Here is a 10,170-nt window from a genome sequence, read left to right as displayed (position 1 = left end):
GAATCAAAATAGTTGACAATTATTTTAATAGTTGAGAACTAATCGACTTATCTTTGCGGCTCTAATATATTTCACCATCACAAGGCTGGAAGCACATTAGTTGCTTCTTTTATCATGTAGGTGAAATGTAATTTCAGTAAAGAGCTCATGTGTGTTTACTAACTCCATTATCTTTAGAGGGTAAAGGGCTAAAGTGGAGCGACTGACTGGAAGAAGTTCACGTTCATGCACGTGAGGACTTCTCAGGTTACTATCTTACTGTCTTTAGGTCATTTCAGAATGAACACAAACAGTAAAACACATGGCTCCATTCCATTTAGACATGCCAGTTCCTGGACTGTACATGCTTTTACCTGCAGTCAGTATGTTTACTTGCACACTAGTCTCGCATTCCTCCACAGCACTGCGGAGGAAGGTCTGGCTAGTCCACACAGAATTCCGGGATGGGAGAAAAACGTGCTCTGGTTTATTGGCATTTCTTTAAACCAATCACAATCGTCTTGGACGGCACTAAGCCCCGGACGGAGCAACGGTGCGTCTCCAAATTAGCCTCGGGAAGGAACTTGTTTTGGTGGAACATGTACGTTCAAAAGTTGTTTTAGTTGCCCGAGAGAAAACTCTGATTGGACAGATAGTCTAGCTAGCTGTCTGGATTCACCCTGCAGAGATCTGAGGAGCAGTTAACCATAGTCCTCAGAAATCCACCGCAGTTTAGAATTACAACACAAAGAAAGAGGAAGGTAACGGATAGCCGGCGGAATTTTCAATGGCACCGGAGCAATCGCAAAAGTGGAACGTCGTGGATATAGACTACATGCAAACTAATATTCCACTATTATTCTGAATATGACAATATTCAGAATTTGATACAGGTCATGTAAACAGCATGCCATCCGTTTGGATATTCCGATTAAGGCCTTTTTCCGAATATAACATTTTCCAAATAAGACATGGGATATGCTGGTATTAATCATGTTTTAGAGCATTCTTTGGACATGCATACAGCGCATTTGGAATATGCGTCTCAATCTGGGTTTTTACCACAGTTTAAACTGAGAAACACTTTTTCACGTTCAAATCAATTCCTTTGGTATTTGGCTATAAGGTTCAACCATGGATGTATTTTATTAACTGCATCTCGGATCCCAAAATGGCGCCTATTCAGTTCAATGGGATTACTCGCCTGGCGCATACACCAAAAAAAGTTTTTACTGCAGCGATATGCGGCCCACTGAATATGTGCAATAGTGTTTCTCCTGCCGGCCGCTGATTCAGATATTCACTCACATTCATACATGTCGTACATCATTCCATTTTTATTTTTTTTTATCCGATATTGAGGTCAACTACTATCAAATTCATTGAATGGGTCACTAAAGCCATGAACTTTCTTGCCAGCCTTTAGGTCACAGTTAAAGATGTTTCTCATTTCATCTTAAACCTTATGGCAGGATATTTCTGTTGGTTTAATTACTGACTAACTCTATGGTTTGTTTTTCTGTTTGCCTTGTCTTTTTGCTTGCTTTGTTTATGTGTATATTTATATAAGTGTTATACATTTCGCTGTTTGCTTGTTGTATTTCTTTGTAGAGTAATTACTTTATATTGGTATTAGGGGAGGACTCTGAATAAGCCTTATAGGCTTCTTTCCATTCCTGCAATGAAATTCCTTTTTTTGGTTTTAAATCTAGCGTATGTACTTACACTAAAGAAACAAAAAAAAAACTAAAGTAAACTAAACTTAGGAGAGAGGGTTGCATTGTGAGGTTTCACCATGTCATCACCAGCTTTAAGTTTCTCACCTCTCATCACAAGTGAATGGCATTTTCTATTTCGGCTAACTGGGTCACTCGGCTTTGTGAGCCAGGATTCGCACGCTTTGGACGTGCAGTTCAGTATATGAGCCTGCAAAAAAATCCTCAGTCTCCGGTACAGTATGTAGCTGCTGGATCAGCAGCTATCATGGAATTAGTGCAACTGTAGTAATTAGTGACTGACACAGACAGACAGACAGACAGACAGACAGACGCTTTTTCTGGTGAACTTAAATGTTCTCGAGTCTCTTTCGTCCCTGGAACGAAACCTGACGTCTCACAGTATTTAATCATTATCAGCTGAAGGACGCCTGCTCTCATGTGAGATGATTTACTGAGTTTTTTTGTACTGTGATTAAGAACATGAGACAACTCATGTCACAAATTCTAGCAGTGCCAGCACAGTGAGAATCCACCCCCCCCTCCCGACACAGGCATGGGTGTATTGTAAAGACTCATCAAAGGGTGATAATGGGGCATTCTGGTGCTGTACCTGAGGGCGTTTTCACACCTGTAGTTTGTTTGCTTTGGTCCAAATCAGTTGGTGAGTTTGTAAACTTGGAGCGATTTGCCCTCGGTCAGTTTGGTTTCACACCTGGAAAAATGCAAGCGTACCAAAATGCGTCATTAATCAAATCAGGCAAGAACGTCCAGCCCTCTCATTGGTCGGATATGTCTGGGCGCGGGAGCAAGAAAGTAAATACAGGAAGAAAGTCCTGTGTTCTGGTCTAGTGGTCAAACCAGCTCATTTCATTAATATTATCAGACATTGTTTCGCAAGAGACGTTACTACATCTGCTCTGGTCACCGAGACTTCACTCTGCTCTGCCGGCGTCTGTCTCCAATTTTAGCAGCAGCTGGTTTGACCACGGCGATACGACTGACCGACGGCAAGCTTGACTGCAGTCTATTTCTGTGATAGAAACACTGCAAGCTGCTACAGTTTGCTGCTCTGCATCGTAGATTGCTAAACACACCTGACTACAGGAGACATTTAGCTCAGACTTGCGGAGTACATATACTTGGTGCGGTTCGAGTACAGATCACGTTCTCACCTGCCCCAACGAACCGCACCAGCGGGGCAAACGAACTTTAGTTCGATTCAACCGAACTAAAGGCTGTCGGTGTGAAAACGCCCTAAGCGGCAGCTTTTCACATTTCTATGTTCAGGCATATTCTTTTGTCTTTCCCATGAGTGTTAGGACCCTGGCTCAAGGGAAGCTACAGTAAGGATGAAATGAAGATGGATAAACAATGTTCTAAGCTTATTAAGTAAATGAAAGAGAACAAAGACTGACCAAAGTGCTGTTGAGAGACTCAGCTCCGGCAGTCTGCTGGGTGAGAGAGTGAGTGTGAGGGAGGAAGGGCCTTTTGTAGATGGACCAGGTGCCACTGATTGGACAAGAGGAGTTGGTTAATTAGGAGCTTAGACCTTTTTCACGGCAGACATGTTGACATGTCATAGTAGGAAAAACACAGGTGTATTCCAAACCATTAATGATGGCTGCATTCCACTTAGGAGAGGCCCTGGTATTGTTCATGCTGACTCACTGAAACAGCTTACTGGGACACTAGATGGAACTGAGCCATCGTTAAGGTTATCAATTTCAGCTGTGCTTTTCCTACTATGACAAGTCAAAATGTCTGCTGTGAAAAAGGTCCCAGTACACACAGAACACTACATTGGTCGTCATGACAATCAGGAAATATCATCCAGCGATCTTAAGAACCGCACAGCTTGCTTCCCTGCATGCTTTATGTGCACTTAAACTTTGGTGAACACTTCTTAAAATGTTAAGGTAGAAGGTAAAAAAAAAAATCATAGTGGTCTACAGTTGTCAGGATGGCTGAGCGGTCTAAGGCGCCAGACTCTGACTAACACTGAGTTAAAGGCCTTCTAGTCTCCAAATGGAAGTGTGGGTACAAATCCCACTCCTGACACAGCTTTACTGCATCTCATTTTCTGAGTACTTGTACTCTGTATAAATGATGACAACAAAGTTGAATCTGATACAGCAAGATCATTTTGCTCCAGTGCAGCTGCTTGAATGTAATGTATCCTTAACCATCTCAATGTCAACTGTTAGCCTCATCTACTGTAATTCAAAAGGACACATACATAATCATACCACTGACAGCTCACTAAACCTCGCCCCCAAACAGTGATTGTCCAATCATAGCTTAGTAACCGTAACTAGGCACAGCAGTCCTGTAAAGCTTTCAATTTCTCCACATGCCCAGACATGTATGTCTGACGTGCTAACATTTGCTGCTTACATTAGAGCATATTATCACAGTTTATTCTATCCTTAAACTTTTGTTTTTGTGCTTTCATTTCTGAATTCTTGCATTGTTTGGGCATGTGCCTATTTATACAGAGTACAAGTACTAACAAAATTGAAATACAGTACTGTCAGGAGTGGGATTTGAACCCACGCCTCCATTTGGAGACCAGAAGTCCCTTAACTCAGGAAGGAGTCACACCTTGAGTCTGGCGCCTTAGACCACTCGGCCACCCTGACCGCTGGTGTAATAGGATAGACTGCTATGATTTTCTTTTACCTTCTATGTTAATATTTAAGAAGTATTTACCACGGTTTCAGTGCACATAAAGCATGCAGGGTGCAAAGACAGTCATCATCTGTGTGGTTCTAAAGATGGCTGGATGATATTTCCTTATAGGACCAGTTTAGTAAAATTTGTTAATTTTATATTAACAGTGGGACAACAAAATGCAGTAAAGCTGTGGCAGGAGTGGGATTTGAACCCACGCCTCCATTTGGAGACCAGAAGTCCCTTAACTCTGGAAGGAATCAAACCTTGAGTCTGGCGCCTTAGACCGCTCGGCCATCCTGACTAGTGGAGTAATAGAACAGACTGCTATGATTTTCTTTTACCTTCTACCTTAATATTTTGTGGGCCTTAGACCGCTCGGCCATCCTGACAACTGGTGTGGTTGGTTGACTGCTATCATTTTTTTTTTTACCTTCTATGTTAATATTTAAGCAGTATTTACCACAGTTTCAGTGCACATAAAGCATGCAGGGATGCAAAGACAGTCATCATCTGTGTGGTTCTAAATATGGCTGGATGATATTTCCTAATTGTTGTGGGACAACAAAATGCAGTAAAGCTGTGTCAGGAGTGGGATTTGAACCCACGCCTCCATTTGGAGACCAGAAGTCCCTTAACTCAGGAAGGAGTCAAACCTTGAGTCTGGCGCCTTAGACCACTCGGCCATCCTGACTACTGGAGTGTTTGGATAGACTGCTATGGTTTTCTTTTACCTTCTACCCTAATATTTTAAGAAGCACTGTATATATAATTTGCACTGAGGCTAACGCTATATTAACAGTGGGACAACAAAATGCAGTAAAGCTGTGTCAGGAGTGGGATTTGAACCCACGCCTCCATTTGGAGACCAGAAGTCCCTTAACTCAGGAAGGAGTCAAACCTTGAGTCTAGCGCCTTAGACCGCTCGGCCATCCTGACCGCTGGCGTAACAGCATAGACTGTTATGGTTTTCGTTTACCTTCTATGTTAATATTTAAGAAGTATTTACCACGGTTTCAGTGCACATAAAGCATGCAGGGATGCAAAGACAGTCATCATCTGTGTGGTTCTAAAGATGGCTGGATGATATTTCCTGATTGTTAGGACCAGTTTAGTAAAAGTTGCACTGAGGCTAACGCTACATTGAACAGTGGGGCAACAAAATGCAGTAAAGCTGTGTCAGGAGCGGGATTTGAACCAACGCCTCCACTTATAGACCAGAAGTCCCTTAACTCAGGAAGGAGTCAAACCTTGAGTCTGGCGCCTTAGACCACTCGGCCATCCTGACTACTGGAGTGTTTGGATAGACTGCTATGGTTTTCTTTTACCTTCTACCCTAATATTTTAAGAAGGACTGTATATATAATTTGCACTGAGGCTAACGCTATATTAACAGTGGGACAACAAAATGCAGTAAAGCTGTGTCAGGATTGGGATTTGAACCCACGCCTCCATTTGGAGACCAGAAGTCCCTTAACTCAGGAAGGAGTCACACCTTGAGTCTGGCGCCTTAGACCACTCGGCCACCCTGACCGCTGGTGTAATAGGATAGACTGCTATGATTTTCTTTTACCTTCTATGTTAATATTTAAGAAGTATTTACCACGGTTTCAGTGCACATAAAGCATGCAGGGTGCAAAGACAGTCATCATCTGTGTGGTTCTAAAGATGGCTGGATGATATTTCCTTATAAGACCAGTTTAGTAAAATTTGTTAATTTTATATTAACAGTGGGACAACAAAATGCAGTAAAGCTGTGTCAGGAGTGGGATTTGAACCCACGCCTCCATTTGGAGACCAGAAGTCCCTTAACTCTGGAAGGAATCAAACCTTGAGTCTGGCGCCTTAGACCGCTCGGCCATCCTGACTAGTGGAGTAATAGAACAGACTGTTATGGTTTTCGTTTACCTTCTATGTTAATATTTAAGAAGTATTTACCACGGTTTCAGTGCACATAAAGCATGCAGGGATGCAAAGACAGTCATCATCTGTGTGGTTCTAAAGATGGCTGGATGATATTTCCTGATTGTTACGACCAGTTTAGTAAAAGTTGCACTGAGGCTAACGCTACATTGAACAGTGGGGCAACAAAATGCAGTAAAGCTGTGTCAGGAGCGGGATTTGAACCAACGCCTCCACTTATAGACCAGAAGTCCCTTAACTCAGGAAGGAGTCAAACCTTGAGTCTGGCGCCTTAGACCACTCGGCCATCCTGACTACTGGAGTGTTTGGATAGACTGCTATGGTTTTCTTTTACCTTCTACCCTAATATTTTAAGAAGGACTGTATATATAATTTGCACTGAGGCTAACGCTATATTAACAGTGGGACAACAAAATGCAGTAAAGCTGTGTCAGGAGTGGGATTTGAACCCACGCCTCCATTTGGAGACCAGAAGTCCCTTAACTCAGGAAGGAGTCACACCTTGAGTCTGGCGCCTTAGACCACTCGGCCACCCTGACCGCTGGTGTAATAGGATAGACTGCTATGATTTTCTTTTACCTTCTATGTTAATATTTAAGAAGTATTTACCACGGTTTCAGTGCACATAAAGCATGCAGGGTGCAAAGACAGTCATCATCTGTGTGGTTCTAAAGATGGCTGGATGATATTTCCTTATAAGACCAGTTTAGTAAAATTTGTTAATTTTATATTAACAGTGGGACAACAAAATGCAGTAAAGCTGTGTCAGGAGTGGGATTTGAACCCACGCCTCCATTTGGAGACCAGAAGTCCCTTAACTCTGGAAGGAATCAAACCTTGAGTCTGGCGCCTTAGACCGCTCGGCCATCCTGACTAGTGGAGTAATAGAACAGACTGTTATGGTTTTCGTTTACCTTCTATGTTAATATTTAAGAAGTATTTACCACGGTTTCAGTGCACATAAAGCATGCAGGGATGCAAAGACAGTCATCATCTGTGTGGTTCTAAAGATGGCTGGATGATATTTCCTGATTGTTAGGACCAGTTTAGTAAAAGTTGCACTGAGGCTAACGCTACATTGAACAGTGGGGCAACAAAATGCAGTAAAGCTGTGTCAGGAGCGGGATTTGAACCCACGCCTCCACTTGTAGACCAGAAGTCCCTTAACTCAGGAAGGAGTCAAACCTTGAGTCTGGCGCCTTAGACCACTCGGCCATCCTGACTACTGGAGTGTTTGGATAGACTGCTATGGTTTTCTTTTACCTTCTACCCTAATATTTTAAGAAGGAATGTATATATAATTTGCACTGAGGCTAACGCTATATTAACAGTGGGACAACAAAATGCAGTAAAGCTGTGTCAGGAGTAGGATTTGAACCCACGCCTCCATTTGGAGACCAGAAGTCCCTTAACTCAGGAAGGAGTCAAACCTTGAGTCTGGCGCCTTAGGCCGCTCGGCCATCCTGACCACTGCTGTAATAGGATAGACTGCTATGATTTCTTTTTACCTTCTACCTCAATATTTTAAGAAATAAAACAACAGTAACCAAGGGGGTGGGGCTTAACGAACGGTTAACCCGCACTTTGTATTTTACAATGCCTTTTCGCTCAAATAATACAGACGACAATCTACGCGAAGGCAGAGCAGAGTAAATTTTAGCCACTGGTGACTCCTAAGTGGGTCCTTGTGAAGATGATTAGGGACTGCAATTATTTTCGTCTGTATGTCTGTCGGTTTTTATTTTCATCCCAATCAAACAGGCAGTGAATGCCTGTTTTAAAAAGAAATGCGGACCTCATTTGTTATAACTGATTAAACGTCTCTTGTACAGTGTTCATTTCTTTTCCTGTACAGTCGCGCCTTCATTCTGCATCATAACAAAAGCTAAAGTAAAGAGTAGTGATCAAATATGATGCATGTTCAGTATCACATTTTGTTATTCTGATTGATGCAATGAAGCATGTTGACTGTGGCTGTTTACAGTTTGGAACGTTACAAATATGATCACTTCGGCACGCATCTTTCCTTCAGTCCACAAACTGATCCAAACACGTACTTTTATCATGTGTTCTGTCACAGTTAGTCGAGCTGTAACCATAAGACATTTTGTTTTCATGTAGCACTTAGGTCGTAGAACCAGCTGTGTGGCAAATGAAAGCTTACCGGTGGCATACACAGCTGTCTTCCCCTCTCTGTGTGGGCAGTGACTTTAACCAGTTACTGACAGCGATTCACTTGTTTTGTGATATTATATTATTGTTGGCTCAGCAGGGAAAAGTTCCCTCTGAGTCTCCAGCTGCTGCTCCAAAACACATCTGGTCAATGTTTGTGGTTATGCGACTGAGATTCATGTAGCCCACTTGGTCAAATCATGCGAATCAGACACCTAATGTCAGACAACACCATCAGAACTTATTCATTTGAAGTTTCAATATTTGAAATGCAGGGGTGAGGCAAAGATATTACAGCATTCAAGCCCCTCAGAAACAACAAGTGGCTGGATGCTGGTGCTGAATCAGTGATCTTCTTTTAAATCACATCTTAAAACACATTTTTGTAGACTTGCTTTTGTGCGATTCCGTCATTTTATCGTCTTTCTCATTACGGTATCTTTTTTCCCCACTATCCCCCCCATTAACTTGAGTTTAGTTATTGAATCGTGATTTTTTTCCTGTACTTTATAGCTGCCCCATCTTTCCTTTTTCAATGATGTGTATATATTAGATTAGATTAGATTCAACTTTATTGTCATTGTGCAGTGTACAAGTACAAAGACAGCGAAATGCAGTTTGCGTCCAACCAGAAGTGCAAAAAAAGCATTAAAGTGCAATGCGATATACAAGTATAGACAGGTGGTGCATAGGCAGGACAAGAAATATATTGCAGTGTTATAAGAGCAGAATAAATATGGCTTAGTAGGTTAAATTGTATATGGGCATGCGTATTGATTTAATTGGCTTTTATTTCCTCTGTCAAAGCCCTTTTTAAACTATTACTATTACTATATAAATACAGTTATTATTGGCCAAGTACATTATGGGTGGTGATGGTGCAGTGGATATGATGCATGCTTTTGGTGTGGGAGACATGGGTTCGATTCCCACTGCGATACAACAACCAATGTGTCTCTGAGCAAGACAACTATTATTATTATTATTATTATTATTATATCAATGTACAGTAGAGCTCCCTGTGTGCAGGGGGGCCAGATACCTAGATTTTTCATAAAATGATAATTTTTGGTCATGGAAAATGGATTTGTGCAAGTTTGTAATAATGTAACACAAATCCATTTTAAATTCAATTCATACCAACATTTGCAGCAAACATATAATGTGTCTGCTCCGAATTGCATCTTCTCCGTCAAAAGCGGCACTCACAGGGAGCAGACTGGATTAAACTTCTGCACACATTGCATTCCTGTCGCTTTCCACACCACATCAATACAAATCCATTACACCTTTTATAAAAGACACAACTGAGGGATGACTGGATGGAAATTAAGCTGGTAAAATACATTGAGAGCCCGGTGAGCTGTGTGTTCGTCCAAGAATGGGTACGTACTGTAGGAAGGGGAGAGAGCTGCCAAACATCTAATTGTACATCCTACAGGAAGTGAAGTCCGTCACAGTAACACGCTAACAGCGAGTGATGGCTTGTTAGTATCAAAATGGCGCCATAGGAGCTGGAGCTATCATTTATTTTTTTGACCTTCTATGTTAATATTTAAGAAGTATTTACCACGGTTTCAGTGCACATAAAGCATGCAGGGATGCAAAAACAGTCATCATCTGTGTGGTTCTAAAGATGGCTGGATGATATTTCCTAATTGTTAGGACCACTGACGCTACATTGAACGGTGGGACAACAAAATGCAGT

The 10,170-nt window shown here is 41.8% G+C and overlaps 1 long non-coding RNA gene and 12 other non-coding genes across 13 annotated transcripts; all 13 read right to left on the bottom strand.

Annotated features, from left to right (window-relative positions):
• Positions 1–4,225: 4,225 nt before the first annotated feature.
• On the bottom strand, positions 4,226–4,336 carry trnal-caa. The gene is made up of 2 exons: positions 4,299–4,336; positions 4,226–4,271 (listed from the first exon to the last, which is right to left on the bottom strand). It is a non-coding gene; the product is annotated as a tRNA-Leu (tRNA).
• Positions 4,337–4,560: 224 nt separating this feature from the next.
• On the bottom strand, positions 4,561–4,671 carry trnal-caa. The gene is made up of 2 exons: positions 4,634–4,671; positions 4,561–4,606 (listed from the first exon to the last, which is right to left on the bottom strand). It is a non-coding gene; the product is annotated as a tRNA-Leu (tRNA).
• Positions 4,672–4,950: 279 nt separating this feature from the next.
• trnal-caa lies at positions 4,951–5,061 on the bottom strand. The gene is made up of 2 exons: positions 5,024–5,061; positions 4,951–4,996 (listed from the first exon to the last, which is right to left on the bottom strand). It is a non-coding gene; the product is annotated as a tRNA-Leu (tRNA).
• A 134-nt stretch (positions 5,062–5,195) lies between these two features.
• On the bottom strand, positions 5,196–5,306 carry trnal-caa. Its single transcript has 2 exons — positions 5,269–5,306; positions 5,196–5,241 (listed from the first exon to the last, which is right to left on the bottom strand). It is a non-coding gene; the product is annotated as a tRNA-Leu (tRNA).
• Positions 5,307–5,544: 238 nt separating this feature from the next.
• On the bottom strand, positions 5,545–5,655 carry trnal-caa. The gene is made up of 2 exons: positions 5,618–5,655; positions 5,545–5,590 (listed from the first exon to the last, which is right to left on the bottom strand). It is a non-coding gene; the product is annotated as a tRNA-Leu (tRNA).
• A 134-nt stretch (positions 5,656–5,789) lies between these two features.
• On the bottom strand, positions 5,790–5,900 carry trnal-caa. The gene is made up of 2 exons: positions 5,863–5,900; positions 5,790–5,835 (listed from the first exon to the last, which is right to left on the bottom strand). It is a non-coding gene; the product is annotated as a tRNA-Leu (tRNA).
• A 224-nt stretch (positions 5,901–6,124) lies between these two features.
• trnal-caa lies at positions 6,125–6,235 on the bottom strand. Its single transcript has 2 exons — positions 6,198–6,235; positions 6,125–6,170 (listed from the first exon to the last, which is right to left on the bottom strand). It is a non-coding gene; the product is annotated as a tRNA-Leu (tRNA).
• Positions 6,236–6,473: 238 nt separating this feature from the next.
• trnal-caa lies at positions 6,474–6,584 on the bottom strand. Its single transcript has 2 exons — positions 6,547–6,584; positions 6,474–6,519 (listed from the first exon to the last, which is right to left on the bottom strand). It is a non-coding gene; the product is annotated as a tRNA-Leu (tRNA).
• Positions 6,521–10,095, bottom strand: LOC118494001. The gene is made up of 3 exons (XR_004896062.1): positions 10,003–10,095; positions 7,554–7,798; positions 6,521–6,869 (listed from the first exon to the last, which is right to left on the bottom strand). It is a non-coding gene; the product is annotated as an uncharacterized LOC118494001 (long non-coding RNA).
• Positions 6,719–6,829, bottom strand: trnal-caa. Its single transcript has 2 exons — positions 6,792–6,829; positions 6,719–6,764 (listed from the first exon to the last, which is right to left on the bottom strand). It is a non-coding gene; the product is annotated as a tRNA-Leu (tRNA).
• On the bottom strand, positions 7,054–7,164 carry trnal-caa. The gene is made up of 2 exons: positions 7,127–7,164; positions 7,054–7,099 (listed from the first exon to the last, which is right to left on the bottom strand). It is a non-coding gene; the product is annotated as a tRNA-Leu (tRNA).
• trnal-caa lies at positions 7,403–7,513 on the bottom strand. The gene is made up of 2 exons: positions 7,476–7,513; positions 7,403–7,448 (listed from the first exon to the last, which is right to left on the bottom strand). It is a non-coding gene; the product is annotated as a tRNA-Leu (tRNA).
• trnal-caa lies at positions 7,648–7,758 on the bottom strand. Its single transcript has 2 exons — positions 7,721–7,758; positions 7,648–7,693 (listed from the first exon to the last, which is right to left on the bottom strand). It is a non-coding gene; the product is annotated as a tRNA-Leu (tRNA).
• Positions 10,096–10,170: the final 75 nt, after the last annotated feature.

Source organism: Sander lucioperca, chromosome 20 (genome assembly GCF_008315115.2).
Source record: "Sander lucioperca isolate FBNREF2018 chromosome 20, SLUC_FBN_1.2, whole genome shotgun sequence".
In the NCBI taxonomy this organism is placed as follows: Eukaryota; Metazoa; Chordata; class Actinopteri; order Perciformes; family Percidae; genus Sander; species Sander lucioperca.
This window is presented reverse-complemented; position numbering and strand designations above follow the sequence as displayed.